A 17,557-nucleotide genomic window follows, 5' to 3' on the forward strand; every position below is an offset into this window, starting at 1 on the left:
AGGGTGGCACTTGGAAGCAGCAGGTGGCTCATGGACTTGGACATCTGGATTCAAAGCTTGACTCTAAAAGGGGAGGAAATGGAAAATTCTTTCACTCCTTCAGTCCCATAGGTGACCTCGTGAGATGATCACTCTGGAAAGCATTTCCATTTCCTTCCTTAAGGAGTGAGTGTCTTTGAATGAAAGTACTTAGCCGTCTTTGAGGCCTGGCATCGTAGCTGTCTGGGCATGGTTTCTTTGGTGTCTGATGGTTCAGTTTGTCTCACAATGATCAGGTCTTCATCGTGCTGCCCCAGTGGATAGTGGAAGTTTGGCAGAAGCCAAGAAAATTGGGAGCCACGATCTTCTCATTATCAGGGGAACTAGGATTATCTCATTATTAACGTATGCAGAAGCGAATGAATTTAAACTAGCAACTAAGGTCTCTTTATGAAGTCTTGTTCTGTGAACTTGTTTAGCTTGGAGCTGGAAGCCATTAGAGTTGCTAATATAGTGGGTGAACTTCTGGGTAGCAGATGTGGCTAATAGCCCGAATGGCATACAATAATCAAGTCAGTAAATGTGGGGATTATTAAACACAAGTCTGATGGCTTGGAATGGAAACTCTCAGTGCTTGTAAATCACTCCATTGTTACTTGAAGGAAAGAACAATGCAAGTTGAAATACTGAAACTTCATCTGTCACAGTTCTCTTGCCAGGATTGTCCTGGACAGGGTGATCTCAGGATGTTACTTACAATTCTCAGCTAAGTTGTTTCCCACCACCCCTCAGCAGCAGAGCTCTGACTTAGATTCTGTTTTTATTTTAAACCTCAATAGTTCATTGCGGAAGAGTGCTCTTCTCCCTGCAGGCTCTGGGCATTTTCTATGAGGACTAGACCACAGTAACACTTCTCTAAATGGATGGGAGATATAAACAAAATGACAGACTAAAGACAGGTGGTTACGCTGTGACAAAACCCAGCCCGTAGAGCTTGGCAAGGACTTACACAGAGAAACAGAACTATGGTTCATGCCAGAGAAATCAGTCAAGATGCACTGAGAAAAGGGAAGAAGAACGTATGCTTCCAAGCCATAATGGGACGCGGCTGCTGCAGGCAACATCCGTAAGGAGTGACGTGCCCTAATTTTGTTGTCTCAGAAGCAGAACATTTCTTTTCCTGTTGATTATTCAGAATATGCGCCATTAGCCATATGTGTACATCTTCAGTCAGCAGCCTGGCCGTAGCCCACATTGCATTAACCCGTGTGCTGCTGCCTGCTCAAGTACACAGCACCCGGATGCACGCCCCGACCTTTTAATCTCGCTTGCTCTGTGTTCCTGCATTTCCTCATCGTTAATACCCTCAAAGCTCCCTGAGCCTTTCCTTTGTGGGCAGTCTTCCTCCCTTTTTCTTGCTGCTGCTGACTTTGTTAGCTGCTCTTTGCCAGTTCTGTAGCACATGACTTGGAGCCGACTCTCCACACCTGGAAGTTGTGTTGAATGTCTGTCTGGCTTCATCACCTGGGAGGCAGGTAACAGGCCCTAATTAGCTCTAGCGTTTTGCTGATAATCTTGGGTAATCGTCATGGGCCACATTTGAATAGATTACTTGGGGTTGATCTGGGTTCTCAGTGCCTGGAGATTCCAGAGAAGGAATCAAGAGGGTGCAGTTTTCCAAGATGGCCTGGGTCTGTTTCCTGAATGGAAGAGAGAAAAGTACAGATATGAAATAAGTTTTGGGTCTATCACAGTCTGATAATTTTGGGACTGCAGTTGGATATAAATGGGTGTCAGTAAGTATAGTTTGTCTAATGAATGAGTTGATGATTTTCAAGTTGAGTTCCTGCATAACTTTTGAGTATTAAGCCAAAGGAGAAGCCAGCCCCTCAGATGCAAGGCCTAGTGGATGGGGTAAGACTTTGATGCATGAAACCGATGCATGGCGTCACAACTGTGTGCTATCAAGGGCTACGTGGTGGCATCTGAAGGGAATACATCAGCTCATGGAAGCCAAGGTTATGAGTAAGCAGAGTCAGGGAAGGCTTCCTGGAAGAAGTAGCATTTAATCTGAGATTTAAAGGCAGTAAAGTGAAAACAAGAAAAACAGTTTCATTTTATTACTTCACATTTTAGTAATGTATTTAAATTGTTTTTGTAGCTAGGTTCAACCAATTAATTTAGGGGCTAAAAATAGGAGATAAGTAAACCTTTTCCATTATCTGTTGAGAAAGGGGCTTCTTTTAGGCAGTAAGCATAAGCCGGAGAGAAATGGGAAATTCCCTGCTTCCTATAGCTGTTGGATGTAAAGTAGTCCAGGAATTAAAAAAAGACAAACCTTCAGTATCATGTAATTGGGAACTAGAGCAAGGCTGGGAAAACTGGTCTTGAAGCCTTATTCGTTGAGGATGAGTTTCGGTTGGTACACGGCATTTCTAGGAGATCAAGGAGTCTGCTGCCCATAATGTGGCACAGGACCAGTACCATCAACATCACCTGGGAGTTTATCAGAAACGCAGAACCTTAGGACCCTCCCAGACCTACTGAATCAATTCCGCATATTAACAAGACTCCCAGGTCACTTGTAGGCACGTGAGCATTTGAGAAGCCCTGCTGTAGGAAGCACAGCACTCTTGTGTGGGCAGCCTGGTGATGGAGCCCTACCTAACTCAACGTCATCAGAATCACTTGGGTAGCATTTTTCTTGAAAGCAGTAACTCAGATCTAATGAATGAGAAGTTGGGACTTGGGGCATGGGGAGGTGGTAGAGACTGTGTACCAGTTTCTGCATTTTGAAAAGGTCTCTCATACATTCTCATAATCCAAGTTTGGAAGCTACTGATGGATGAGACCTTAGCAGTGATTCTTCACCCTGACTGCTCACTAGAATCTCTTGCAGTGTTCCAAAAAGTGCCAGTGCAGTGACCAGAATCCCAGAGATACTGATTTAATTAGCCTGGCGTGGAGTTTCTACATGAGCATTTTTGTAACAGCCTTATTGAGATATAATTTATATACCACAAAGTTCTTTCATACATGAGTAGTTTGAAGAAGCTTCCCAGGTAATTGGAAAGTGCAGCCAAGCTTGAGAACCCCTGGAAGAAAACTAGCAGGAGGTTATTACACTTCTCAGATGGAAGATACAAGAGGATTTGAATTTGGGTGGGGTCAGTGAGTGAGGGTGTACGTGATTGTATGAGGCAGTGATACAGGGAAGAATTCAGAGAATTCTCTGAGGTTGAATTAACAGGATTCCTTGATTAATTTTCATGGGGCAGAGAGGTCATTTAGGAGTCTAGGATTATATAAGTTTCATTTGATGGACTTGATGGGTAGCGATTCCTGTGGATTTCCCTATCTCTTTCCTCTGTGGGGTTCCTTTTCATACAGAAATTAAGGAGGTACTATGATGTATGGAATATTTAGACCTTTAGGTTTTCTATAGTATGACCAAATTCTGCAGGAGCAACAGGTTATACCATACCAAAGACATTCCTGAATGCATGAACTTAGTGCCTCTTAAATCTGCAATGAAGTCTGTCTCTTTTTTGATCTACCCATTGTCTGATCCACAGAACCTTCCAGGTATCTTCCTGTACCTTCCTTAAAAGTGAGTTAAGATCAATAGTACATGTATTGCTCTACTTTAGATACTCTTCCTTTACACTCACCATGTCATGAGCAAAAGGAGGGAGAGTCTTGCTTGAAGTCACCGTGGGTGATAAGTGCTCAGATCTGTCTTTGCCAAGGTGTCAGCTCTACAGTGTTTTGGCTCACTTCACTCTGAAACTCATAAGAATGTAAATTTCCTGCCGTGTTCTCCTTATCTTTCCATTTTTCTATCTTGGGTCATGGGGCACAGAGTTCAGAAGAGACATGGTTATTGAGAAGGGTGAAGAGAAAAGCTCGGTCCTAGGACAATGCGGAATCTGTTAGAGTCTCTGGTTGTGTCTCTCTTGGGTTCTTATTGATTCTGGGTGAATTTTTATAAAGACAGAAACAGCTGAACTCTTAAATCTTCACTAAAGATGGCTAAACGGTTCTCCAGAGTCTGGGGGAAATTTTATTGATTCTAATGCTTATGGGTTGGACTGAGAAACACAGCTTTGGAAACAGTCTTTTACTCTCTTTATGTGGCTCAGTTCAGCTGACAGGACGAAGGTCGGAAGCAGCCTCAGCTCATCCCCTCACCAGTGTCCAGCACAGATGTAGAGTCTGCAGCAGCCAGGACTGGGGATTCTGACATGGATATCGCGTTCTGAGCTGGACAGAATCGGGTTTTTCCCTTAGCTACCCTTTGTTGGCTTCTCAGTTTCCTCCACTAAATACGGTGACTGTAACTGTAAGCAAGGTACGGGACATTGCTGGCATCTGCAGTTATTTCATATACACTGCTGTGGGCAGGGGCTGATGCAGAAAATGACCTGGAAATGGTATACGTGCAAGCGATTACGGGTTTTCACAGGCTGGATTTCATTAAAGACAGCCTACAAACCATCTGAGTTTCCTAGGTCAGAAATCTTTTCAGATCTTCAGAGTCAGGCTCGGAAAGTGAGAAGACACTGTCTCTGGCCAGCAGAACTATACTTGTGAGTGTTAGCAGAGCTGGACGAGGATTTGTCCGCTTTAGCACACCTTCCAGTTTTAAATATGGAAGGACAAATAGCAAGTAATCAAGAGACTTACAGTGGTGATGGAAAGGATCATTCACACCCTGTAATCACTAGTTCTAACTTGCTCTCTGTTCATTTAAACATGTATAAAAAGGAATGTATACAAGCTTATTTAAAAATTGACCAGAATAATATAAGACTTGGGATAATTTATGCATCCTTGTACATGATGGTCCACGAGAAACAAAAGGCAATGTTAGATGATATCTCATTAAATAGGAAATAAAGGTACATAATCACAAGGAGTTATCAGAATGCTATAAAGTCAGTAAGCTGAAGTTCAATCCAAGATGACAGACATATTGATTGAGAAGTAAACTGTTCCAGGAATATTAAAAATTTAATATCAGAATTAAATTCCCATTCTGTAACCATAAATAAATAACATGGTAGAGAACAGAATCAATAGAATCAAACTAAGAAGATTCTTAGTAGAGGGAAATGATAAAAAAAAAAAAGGTCAGAAGGTAGCAGATAGGATGTAACCATAAGAGTGTTTTTCAAATGAAACATTAAAGATACTATAGACTGCTAAATTGTATAATAAAAAATGATGAAACTAAAATGCATATTCATCCATGGAGCAGGAGACTCCATGTAACAATTACAGGAAGAGCACTACACCTAAATTTATTCTGATGATGATTTTCAAAGGTAAAGAATTTAAAAATTGTGTAGAATCCCATAGAGGATGAATAAAAATGAAAATAAAAATTTATCCTTAAAGAAACAAAAACCAGGTGGGTCTCAGACTTTTCCTCTGCAAAACAAGATATCAAAAGATAAAAGGGGGAGGGTATCGCTCAGTGGTAGAACCCAGAGGTCCTGGGTTCAGTCCCAAGCACTGCCATTAAAAATAAATCAAATAAACCTAATCACTACCCCCCCAATAAAAAAGATAAAGGAGAAATTATGTTGCATTCTGATGGAGAAAATTATGCAGTCTAAGATATACATACCTCTCTAGTCAGATTGTTTATGTATGATAACGGAAAGTCTAAGGGCTCAAAATTTATGCACTGAAAGAGGCATGCATGCCACATAACCAGGAAGTAATTTAAAGAGCTCAAGAAAGGAGTAATTATTTTATTAAAAAAAACACATTGAAATGAATATCAAAGCTAATTGCTCTTAGAAGGAAATGTAAATCACTTTTTATGTAATTTAGTTGCTCAGGAAAAACATATACACTCATATGCCCACACATAGATACGAGAGAGGGGAGAGGGATGCGCTTGTGGTTTTGAACATCTTAAAGGTAAATGCTAGTAAAATTAAAGATAGGGGGCCAGTCTTCTAAATCACCACAGAAGTTACAAGCAAACTAATCACACTCCTCTGAATGTAAATGAACAAATAGACAAATAAATGGCAAGGGAGCCTAAAATACAGAAAGGTGAACATAAGGTAACAAGAGATCAAGTATAGGGTATAAATTAAACCTAAATAATTAAGGTGAAACTCTGTACTTGTATTTAAAAAATCAATTATATTCATGTGATAAGTGCTGTATTTAAAAAAACCCAAAACACAAAGAGAATTAAATTCCAGAATTGTGCTACGTACAGCAAACAATTCTGAACAGAAAGGATGCAAGAGAGGCAGTATTAATATCTGTCAAAGTAAAATTCAAGGCAAAAAGCATGAAGAGAAATGAGAATGGTCACTTAATACTGATGGAAGGTAAAATCCTTAATAAAGTTGTTGCAGCTCTGGGTCTGGGTTTAGTAATAAAACATCAGGGCACAAAGCAAAATCTGTTAGACAAGGAAGGAAAAATTGACGGGAACATAATTTCTGTGGTAGATTCTAATGTACTACTCTGTGTAACAAAATAGAAAGTACGTGAGCATAAGAATTCAGTGGTTAATAAAAGTGAATCAATAGATACATCTCAAAATTTGTACTCCATAGAGAATACACGTATTTTTCAAATGTTTAATAGAATGTGACCAGCGATGATAATAGAAAAAAACACTGGTGAATTCCCCAAACCAGAAATTAGGCTGTGCTTTTTGACGGCTGGTACAGTAAAACTCTGAAAGTATGATAATTGTTTCAAAAACCTAAAACCTCAACTGCTCAGAAATGTATTCTAAAAATAATCTCCTCCATAGCTCTTGGTTCAAAGAAGGATTAAAACATAATGACCAAATTATTTAGCATTAGCTAGAATTGTTAGAATATGTAAAATAAACACAGCACTGCACGCCAAGTTTATGCCACGTGGCCAAACCTATATTTTGATGTCAGTTCGTACTTTTACATGCACACTACATTTTGGAAAGATAGCATATGGGGCTGATTAAATCAGAAGATATCCAGTGGGGAGTAAAGATGAGAAAAATTGGAGGGGGCAGCTGTCAATTGGGGAGAGCGATGAATGGTGGTTAGAACAAGAGAGAGATCAGAGGTTTTTAAAGAGCAGGGGAGGGAAAGTGATTTCTGCATGAGGAGGAAAAGGAGAATTTGTAGAGAAAATGGTGATCTTCGTTTTGGACATACTGGCTTCTGATTCTTTAATGCAGTGTAACATGGTCATACTAACAACAGCAACAGTAACAGTAAATGTTTGCATATGAGTTCGGAACCTGCTAGGCACTGTGCAAAAGACTTAGAAATACTACCTCAGTAATCCTCATCATATTCCTATCACTAAAAAGTGGGACATTGTTCTGTTTTTGCCTTTTAAATGTAATGGTTTTGTTTTTTAAGAAAGCATTACAGTACGTCATTAAATATTCAGCCTTTTCTTTTCACAGAAATTATTCAGTGAAATGCACCCAACAGCCCTCTTCAGAAAGAACCACTGTTCTTGTCTCTTTAGTGTCCTTTTAGTGATACGGTGCGCATGGTGTGCATATTTAGGAAAATATGTACATTTATATATATATATGTGCATATACTCCTTTTTTATTTCTACAAATGGAAGTGTACTATACATTTGGGTAAGCGTCTCTTTTTCTACTTTATTCTGTTGGATAGACTTCCATGCTAGCCATGGAACTCATTTTATTTTTTGATATGTCTACGTGAAATTTCCTTGTGTAGTTCTGCCGTGGTTTGTTTAACCAGACTACTACCGGTGAATATTTCAGTTATTTGTGGGTTTGCGTCTTCAGAAAGTGTTTCCATGAATATCCTTGAACTTACCTATTTGCACAGAGGGTGCATGCTTATGTTCATCTGTGGGAAAATCATATATATAAATATAAATATATAAAATACAAAGGTACGTGCAGTTTGCATTTTTTGCAGATACTGCCACCTTGCCTTCCAAAAAGCTTGTATCAAAAATCTCATCCTTGGGATCCACGCCGTCGGACTGTCCCAACTTCTTCCTGCCCTTGCCACTGTCATCTGATAACATTTTCTCTTATCCATGCAGCTTCTAATGATTGTCTTCTCCGCATGCCCATTCTCGTCTGGGTTACGTCAACATCTGCTGGGATCAACCTGTCCGCAATGGTGATATCTCAGTTTCACAAACTTCTTGTCTTCACTTGGCCATAGACATACATCAGCTCCTTATCATGGCTTAAACCATATTTTTATGTGGATGGCTTCCGTGGTCGTGCCTAAGGATTTGTCATCAAAATCCTTCATCAGAAATGGCAACGTTTCTGGCATCTTCACTCATTCCATTCTTGAGGCAGGAAGTTCTGTCCCTCCGTCTTCCTTGCTCAGCTGCTCCCATTGCTGAAGATTATTTTACCTCTTTGAAATATTTAATCCATTGCTTCTACCTCTCTTCCACGATTCCTAGGTCCTCTCATGTCTTTCGTTGGTACAGGTTAAATTCCATGGCCCATCATTATGGTCACTTTCTTGGAAATATTTCCCAATGCCTGTGCCCTTCTCTTCCATATTGTACTACCTTAAACTCGGACATACCCAATTCTCTAGCTTCTCCTCATCGTTCACAAGTAGCTGAATATCCCCAGAGAGTGAAACCAGGTAAACCGATGGCATTTTACACTTATAATCACAAAATTTCACTTAGGAATTCAGTATCACTCAGTGATCATCTCATGTTTTACTGGTAAGCCTACGTGCTTTCTCTTACTCCTCAAACTTTCAGCGTGTCCTCTTTAGGCTGTCACTCCCACCCTTAAGTTGTGGCCATACTTCATGTGTCACTAAGAAGAGTGGAAATCTCCAGAAGAAAACCACCCCATCATTCCAACCCCCAGATCCACCCACATCAGCACCCAGATGCGCCTCTTTCCAGTTGCTGCAAGTGCCTCTTAGCTGATCAAAGGCAGTCCCTCTCTGTGCCCTGCACCCCACACCGTCTCCGTGTTCCTGGGACCTCCCTATTCGGCACCATCAGTTTCACTCTCTCTCCAGGACTGCTTCCTTCAGTATACTGTCACAGCTTTTCAACCTACGGCAGTTCCTTCCTCGTCCACGTCCTCTAACAGCCCTTGTTCCTATCCCTCTGTCTTTTCTAGGTCATTTCTCAGAATTGTCTCTATAGGTTGTTTCCCGTTCTTACATTCACTCTGTAACCTGTTCTGGTGCCATTTCCAGCCTACCACTCTGCTCTGATTTATGTGTTGCCGGATCCTGGGTTCAGCTCCCTGTTGCCACTTGATTGATCTCTCAGCAGCATTTGACCTTGGCTAATCACCACCCCTGTTCTTGGGACAATTCCTTCTCTGTTCTCCTTTGATTACAGACACTTCTGTTTCCCTCCTTGCCCCTCTGCTCACTCTTTCGTAATCATCCTTGCAGGCTCCTCTTCCCACCAGACTCACCATGTTGATGTCTTCCACCTTCAGACCTGATCTCTCTCTTTATAAATTCCTCCCCCCATAAATTTACATAAGGTGATGTCAATGTAATGTCTTCAGCTGAGATCTTTCTGAGCTCTGAGTTCATATTCATCTGTCTGATTCCTGTTTTGACTGTTCAGTTTAGGAACTCTTGACTTTTTACTCGAAACACGTCCCTGGCAGTGTTTAGTATCTTACTGTATCAGACCGGTACCCATCCTATCCTACTGCCGGAAGCCTGGGAATCATTCTTGACTTCATCAAGCAAATCTCCATCCAGCAAGTTCTATGCCCTTAACCCTGGAGAGGAATCCCAAATCCATCTACTTCTCCCCACGTTCAAGATGCCATCATCTCTTTTGTGGGCCAGTGAAATACCCTCTTTTCTGCTCTCTGCATCTCCTCCTTCTCCCCTTCCTATCTACTCTACACCCAGCGGTCAGAGTGATTTTTTGTCAAAAATAGAAATTAAATCATATGACCACCAGCTGTGTGGTAGGTGATTTACATGGATCATGCCATTTATTCTTTAAGTGATCTTAGGAGCTGGGTACTACTCTTTCCCTTGAGAGGTCAACTAATTTGATCAAGGGCACCGGGGGAGCAGGTGAGGGAAGTGAGATTTAAACCCAGGCTGCTTGATTCCAGAGCCTGCAGTTAGAACCGCCAGGCAATGCTATTTCACGGAAATGTACCATTTCCCTCCTAACAGCAGCTTGAACTCTCCTAGCTTAATACTTCATCTATATTGCCTCTGGGGACCTTGAAAATTACAGCTGAATTCTTTACAATGGCGATCATTTGTTTTTCTGGCACTCAGCATCAGAAGCAGTCTTGTTTTAGGCAGCTGGATTAGAACAAGCTCATTGGGGCTTCATTCTGAACTGGAGAGCCCCATTCAGACGAATGGGGGTTTAGATCTACCATCTCATGAGGCTGTTGTGGACTCAGTATGGCAAGAAAACTTTCTTTCTCTGAAAGTACAGATTAATTTAGAAAAGCACCAAGGTGATTCTAGAAATAACACATTGCCATACTCTTTCTCTGTGACTTGTGGAGTATCCACTGGTCTCTTATCAGTTAATTATGGTAATCAAAGAGGCAGAAACAGACTGTTATCATTATATGACAGTTTCCCCAGGAAGGTTTGCATAGAAACAAGCACCTTTGGTTCTTTCCCTCCAGTCCATCCTCCGGGTGCTACTTAATTCATCTTCCTAAAATACAGCCAAGATTCAGAAAGCTCAATAAGTAGGAGCCTCTGCTCCTTCCTTGTGCCAACGGAACAAAGGTCAGACTCTTATTTTGGCTTTCAAGATTCTAGGATGTGGTTCCAGGGCTGTTTTCTCCCCCCGAGACTTACTGCTGCCTATTTCCTTAATATATATTATGCTCTCAACAATGAAAACTCATTGCTTTTCCCTGTACAAACTCCTGTTTTCTCACTCCATTTCCTTGTTCTCTTAGGCTCTTCAACCTAAAAGGCTTGGCACTCCCCAGTGTCTGCATTTAAAAATCGTTACTCAAGGTATGAAAGCGTATGGTGGCGGTGTGTTAGGTAGATATAAGATTATTGTTTCTCTCTGCTATTCTTTCTCTTCCAGCATGACTTTTAGTAGAAGAGGGGCTCAGCAAAGTGGGGAACAAGGCTTTCTAAACGGATGGAGAGTTTAGGGGTCCTTGGTACAGTGTGGGTACCGGTGGGACTGCAGACCAGGGGCTGGGTTTTTTTGGCCAGTTCGAGCCTCAGGGTTGGAGAACGGATATTCAGGTGGAGGTCACGGAATCACAAGACTGACCAAGGTGAGCATCCAGCCAGCTCCCAGGTGATGTAGAGAGAAGAGAGGAAGGTCGTAGCTGAGAATGAAGTTAGTACTTTTTTATGGGCCATTGGCAAGGTTAAAAATATCAGAGGTAAGGGAACAGGAGTGTGGGGGACTCCCACAGCAGATCATGTGGAGGGTGTTACTGTGTGAGGCAGCATGTGGCCTGAGGTCAGAAGCCGTGTGACCTTGGATTAGGACTTGATGATGTGAGATTTCAGTTTCCTCATCTGTACAATGGGTATAAAAAATACTTATGTCTAATGGTGTGGAGATTAAAAGAGATCATTTGTATATGATGTTAGAACAGTGTTGAGCACACACAATTAAATGTTATTCTTACATATGAATGTACATTCAGTTATTCATTAAAAGTATTGAGTGCCTATTGTACCTTAGATATTATTGCAGTGTGAACAAGACAGAGAAGATCTCTGTGCTCACAGAACCTACGTGCTGTTGGAGGAGACAGACAACAAACAAGAGAACAAAGAAATGAACCCGGTATTTCAGCAGGATAGAAAGGATGGCAGGTGACTGGGGGAGGTGCTTGTTTATTCAGGTCTTGGGAGAGGCCAAGTCCGAGGAGGTGACCTTCAGGAAGGATGAGAAGGGACAAACTTTGGGCACGGTTTATTCTAGATACATTGTTTTATTCAGAGAGGAAAGAAATGTGCCAAGGCAAGAATGAGCATGCTATGTTCAAAGAAGAGAGAGGAATTTGGTGGTGGTGGAGAACTGGGGGTGGGGAGGGTGGAGGAGAGATAGGTAGGAGTCAGGTCCTGTATGGGCCAGAGGGAAGCACATGGATTTTATTCTAAATCTGAGGGGAAAGTGGAGGAAAGTTTTAAGCAAGAGAGGGACGTGATCTGATTTATGTTTTTTAAAAATAGCTCAGGCTGCTTTGGGAAAAGTGAACTTGGAAGGACAACACTTGAAGTGGGGACGTCAGGAAGCTGCTGTATTTGTGTTTTCATACCCACGAATTCCTGAAGGGCAGCCGTTTCATCTTCCTGTCCTCTGTGTGAAGTGCAGTGGTCGCTTAGTAAATGCTTGTTGGAGGAAGGGCTAAATGGAGAGAAGCAGGGACCTGTGTAAGTTCTGGGAAGTGTATTCCCCACGGGCTTGTAGGTGGGGGGCCCTGTCATACCCCAGCGCCTGACCAAACGCAGGTGTTTTGTTCTCAGTAGTGTAAGTTGAATGATTATTCCCGATATAACAGAAATGGCAAAAGATTGAAAAAGAAGGGACAAGTGCTCTTTCTCAGCCTCTAGGTTTTAAAGCAATGAACTTGGTGATGTTAAAATTTTGCATTCTCTTTGGGCTTTCTCATGGTCTATTTAACAGTAAGTAGGTTTGGTTTTTGCAGTCCACTAAAAGCGCTAGTGTCTTCATTTAACTGTTTTAAGTATGGAGAAGGTGGCATTGAAAGACTTCTTGAGTGGTCATGGCTGCAGCTAATAGACAGATTTGAGCTGGGCCTGGGGCTGTGGTCTTCACCCTCACTGGACACCTACCACTCATGTGCTGTCTTTTGGATAAACTTAAACTGAGAGCGTGATGTTCCCAATGGCATCTGGGAAATTCCTACTGCATCACGGTCAGTCCTGGATGCTTTCACTCACTTTTATAATAACCCATTGATCCTTTATCTGCTTTTACCCTAAAATAGGTTCTAAATCCAGATAAAGCTCCGTATGACTTTCAGATAAAAAGCACCAATTTTAAAGATAGAAAAAATACTGAACAGGAGAGAAAAAGGAATAAGTAACCAGTAGACTACTGAGCCTTAATGGAATGGTTTTTAACTAAATATAAAGCTTGGCTTTGACACTGGAGGCAGCAGAATGAAAATGCTGGTTGTGTTTCACAGCCAGGAGCAAAACAGTTTGGATCAAAATTTTCACTAAGCTTCAAGTATGGAACAAGGAAGGGTGAAAACATTTTATTAAGTTCATATCCTGGAATTAAAAACAAAAAAAGCCCCCCCAAAACCCTTGCTGTTCGAGTTACCTTAGGTGTTACCTAAGGACTTTAGCACCTGTATGATCTGGAAAGAAAAAAAAAAGAATGCAAACAATTCTTTAGTTACTAGTGTTATAAATTATAGCAGATTGCCAAAATTAATTGGAAGAGATAATCTATTCTCTGTTTTTTTCATTGTCGTAGTGCCAAATGTTACCTTGTGTATGGGTGAGAAATGATTCTTTTAAGACTATTAAGAGCCCTCTGTCTTGCCCTAATGTTATTTATGTGCGGCAAACTTGATGTCCAGTGAAACTGTATGGGCATGAAAGTGCTTTAAATACTGAGGTTTGCTAGAACACGGCAGGTGGGAAGGAATACAAAGGATGCTGACTCCAGGAATTCAAACGCTGCTCTACTTTAGAACTGGAGTCAGCAAATTATGGTCCTTGGACCAAATCTGGCCCACTGCTTGGTTTTTTAGATAAAGTTGTTTTTTTTTTTTTTAAACACAGCCATACTTATTTGTTTATGCCTTGTGTATGGCTGTTTACATGCTACAGTGACAGGGCTGGGCAATTGTGATAGAGATGTAACCAACAGAGTCTATTTACTATCTGTCCCTTTATAGGAAACGTTTGTCAACCCCCACTTTAGATGCAGGTTTTACAATTTGCTGTATTTAGTTCCAAAACCAAATTGGTACTCCTTGGTATTTACCCAAAGGAATTGAAAATCTATATGCATGCAGAAACCTGCACGTGGATGCTCATAACAGCTTTATTCTTAACTGCTAACACTTCAGAGCAACCAAGATACCCTTCAGTAGGTGAATGTATAAACAAGTTGTGGCACGTCTAGATGATGGAACATTATTTAGCACTAAAAAGAAATGAACTATCAAGCCATGGAAAGGTTCCTTGAATGCCTATTACTAAGTGAAAGCCAATCTGAGAAAGCCTACATGCTGTGTGATTCCAGCTATGTGACATTTTGGAAAGGGCAAGACTATGGAGATAGGAAACAGATCAGTGGTTGCCAGAGGTTGGAAGGGGCTGAATAGGTGGAGCACAGTGGATTTTTAGGACAGTGAAAATACTGTTCGATACCATCATGAGGGATATGTGTCATTATACATGTGTCCAAACCCATGGAAGGTGTAACACCAAGAGTGAGCTGTAATATAAACCATGAGTTTTGGGTGATGATAATGTGTCAAGGTAGGTTCGTGAGTGGTCAGACAAGTGCCGCTCTGTTGATAATGGGGAAAGGTATGCATGTGTGAAAGAAGCGGGAATATGGGAAGTCTCTGTACTTTCTCTTCAACTTTGCTCTGAACCTAAAACTTCTCTAAAACATAGTCTTGATTAAAAGTAAAAAGTAAAAACTGTCAGTCTTCTAGGCTGACAGCTTGTTTTCTGTGATTCCTAGGAAGTGAGTGATTTTGTGCGTATGTATTGTTGAGTAAGTTTTGTAGCTCCAATAAAGTTCTGGGTTTTATGCACCTGGCTATAGGAGTTTATAGATGCCCATGGCATACCCCAAGGGACATGAGTATGTGCTTCAAAAGAGACACAACAGTCTAGGCAAAATGATAATCTTGATGGAAACAAAGTAATATTTAACACAGTGCTTCTGTATGTCTGAATCTGTGCTGTACATTTTTTTTTTCATTATTTATCACAGTTACCCTTCAAGGTGCTACAGTTAGGGTTTCACATAAAGAAACTGGGACTCAGAGAAGTTATATGCTTAAAGAAACAAATCTTGTGAGTAAGCCCAGACTCAAACCATAATTGAGCCCAAAGCCCATATATGTCTTGTCTACACTCATCGCTTTTTCCTGGGTAAGCTGTATACGTAAGTCAGACTAATTCAACAGATTTGTACTGATAGCAAGAAGTCATTTTTCCTTAACTTCACACCTTCTTATGGTGCACATACAGGTCAAGAAAATACAATTTTTTTTCCAGCCTCAAAGTGAGAGAGTATTAGTTTCTTACCACAGACTGCTATTCATAGCTCATGTCTAATTTTTAAAAAGTGTATCTTCAAAATGGTTGTAGAGGTCAGTGTTCACACTTGGGAGATTTGCAACATTTTTTTAGGTAGAGAGAGAGAGACATTTTCCCTTCAGCATTCTCATCAGCATTTAATTTTTTAGAAAAGGTGCAAAGTCCTTCAAAATGCCACAGCTAAAGGTTGCTGGGGGCACGGGGAATTTGAGATCAATTATATGGGCAGCCTGCTACGATTTATCACTTGAAGATTGCATCTATGTGAATTTAAAGAGAAGCTAGTCAATATCGCAGCACAGAGATAGGGCACAGCAAGTGTACGAGTATTAGAGATTTATAAAAAGAGAAAAATGGAACCCCGCCCCCCCCCGGGTGAATGGGGGATGGGAAATAGATTAAAAATAGGAAGAATGGCAGCTATTTTAACATAATTGTTCAGAATAAAGCAGTGTTAAGGCAAGAATCATTCATTTTTGAGTATAATAATCTAGCGCTCATCCTGGACCAGCAGCAGAATCAGGTTTAATGGACTGCAAACGTGAAATATGTATCAAACATATGGAAATTGGGTTAATTATATTAATACCTCTCAGTTTTCATTGTCATCTTCAAGGTGGGTGAAAGGCATATATAAAAGTAACCAGTGTGTGGTAATCTGTTGAAATTCATCTAAACATTTGAATAGCATTAAATAAAATGATCACTGAGATTAGAGTGAGAAAAAAATGTGGATGAATCTCTTCCCACCTGTGGACAAAGTCGTCTCTCTTTTAATGGCTTCTTCTCATGGACAGAAGGAGTAGTGTATAAATAATGCACAAACCCCTCATTTAGGATACATATTGATACGGCTAACTCTATAAATACTGTCGGAAACAAAACCAAGTACAAGACAGAATTAACCAAGCATTTATTCATAAGCTTATGGCGAAGGAATTCATCTGCCATTACTTGTAGTTCTGCAGGGTTGGAAGATATTACAAAGGTACAAAATAAAACTGACTCATAGAATAAAAAGAGGAAAGGCCAAGATAGTCTCTGGTTGGCAAGCATTCTATTAAGGTATGATTTTTGGAAGTGAGAGAAACTTTCTAATTGCTGTTCAGGAAGAGTCCTTGGTTGATGGCGAGGGAGGAATGAGCAGCTGAGGGGTACTGCAAATGAGGAAGGAGTGTTCAGTGTTAAGGATGGAAGGTGCTCTGGCTGGCCATTGCTGGAAACAAATGTGGACCAGAGAGGTGCCTTTTGCAGGCAGATTGTCATAGTGGTTCTTATTTTGAGGGAGGGGATGCTGCCAAGGCAGTTAGTTCCTCCATGCTCACTTCCCTCTGCCCTCATGGGGGGTGGGGCACGGGCTTCTCACGGACCATGGTGTATTTGTGAGCCAACTGTTTTCATCTCTTATTTGAGTTCAACTTCCATTCTGCTACTTCTTGTGGTTTGCAGTGTTTAATGACAGAGTAAAGAAAGAGCCCGCAAAGAAGAGAAATGGCCCAAGAATGAGTGTTAAATGGCCCAGAAACATTTACTCTCAGTGGGGTGCATAAAGGTGAGTTCATATTCCCAGATTCAGCAGCATCGTTCATCATGGGTGATGGTGCGAGTGTTACGGTTAACACCCGTCTCTAGGTGGGTAAGCAAAACACAGCCACGATGGAGATCATAAATAATGGAAAAAGGCTTTGGGGTTCCCCCTGTTTGCTTGTTCACTGTTTGTCCCTCCAGGTCTAGCAGAGGTATTTTGTTTGGTGATATGGTGGCGTATTTCTGACAAGCAGCAGTGAACCTTGCGGGTAGGGTGTCTGAGATTTGGGCGTGGCTCTGGCACTTTGAGCTGTGTGACCTTAAGCTCAGCGAGAAGCCCAGGTGTCTTGAGTGGGACGACTTAGGGATGAGATCGGTGCTGTAAGTGCAGAGAGGTCTGCTTCAATGTTGGCTTTCTTGATCTGATTAACTGCAGAATAAATGGATTTATTTTTATAGGGACCTCAACAAACATCTTTTTGAGAGTATCCGATGGAGGAGCCTTTGTTAGACGGTACTTGGATTTAAGACAAAACCTCCAGCTCATTGGGAGACTAATGACAGAGATTCACTCAGATACAGGATGTGTTGGCTCTGGGGGGAAGAACACTGTTACAATTCTCTCTCCCAACCTATTGTCCTATTATTAGGTACAGTATCTTTAAGAACAGCATATATTGAAAGAGCTGGAGCTTAATAATAAAAGATACAAATTCAATATACAAAATAGATAAACAACAAAGACCTACTTTATAGCACAGGGAACTATATTCAATAGCTTATAATAATAAAAAAGA

At 41.0% G+C, this 17,557-nt stretch overlaps 1 protein-coding gene across 6 annotated transcripts in view; it reads left to right on the forward strand.

Annotated features, from left to right (window-relative positions):
- The window catches only part of NELL1 (neural EGFL like 1), a 745,741-nt gene that overhangs the window by 318,728 nt on the left and 409,456 nt on the right, over positions 1–17,557 (forward strand). The gene's annotated exons all lie outside the window — the stretch shown is intronic.

This window comes from Vicugna pacos, chromosome 10, assembly GCF_048564905.1.
Source record: "Vicugna pacos chromosome 10, VicPac4, whole genome shotgun sequence".
NCBI lineage: Eukaryota > Metazoa > Chordata > Mammalia > Artiodactyla > Camelidae > Vicugna > Vicugna pacos.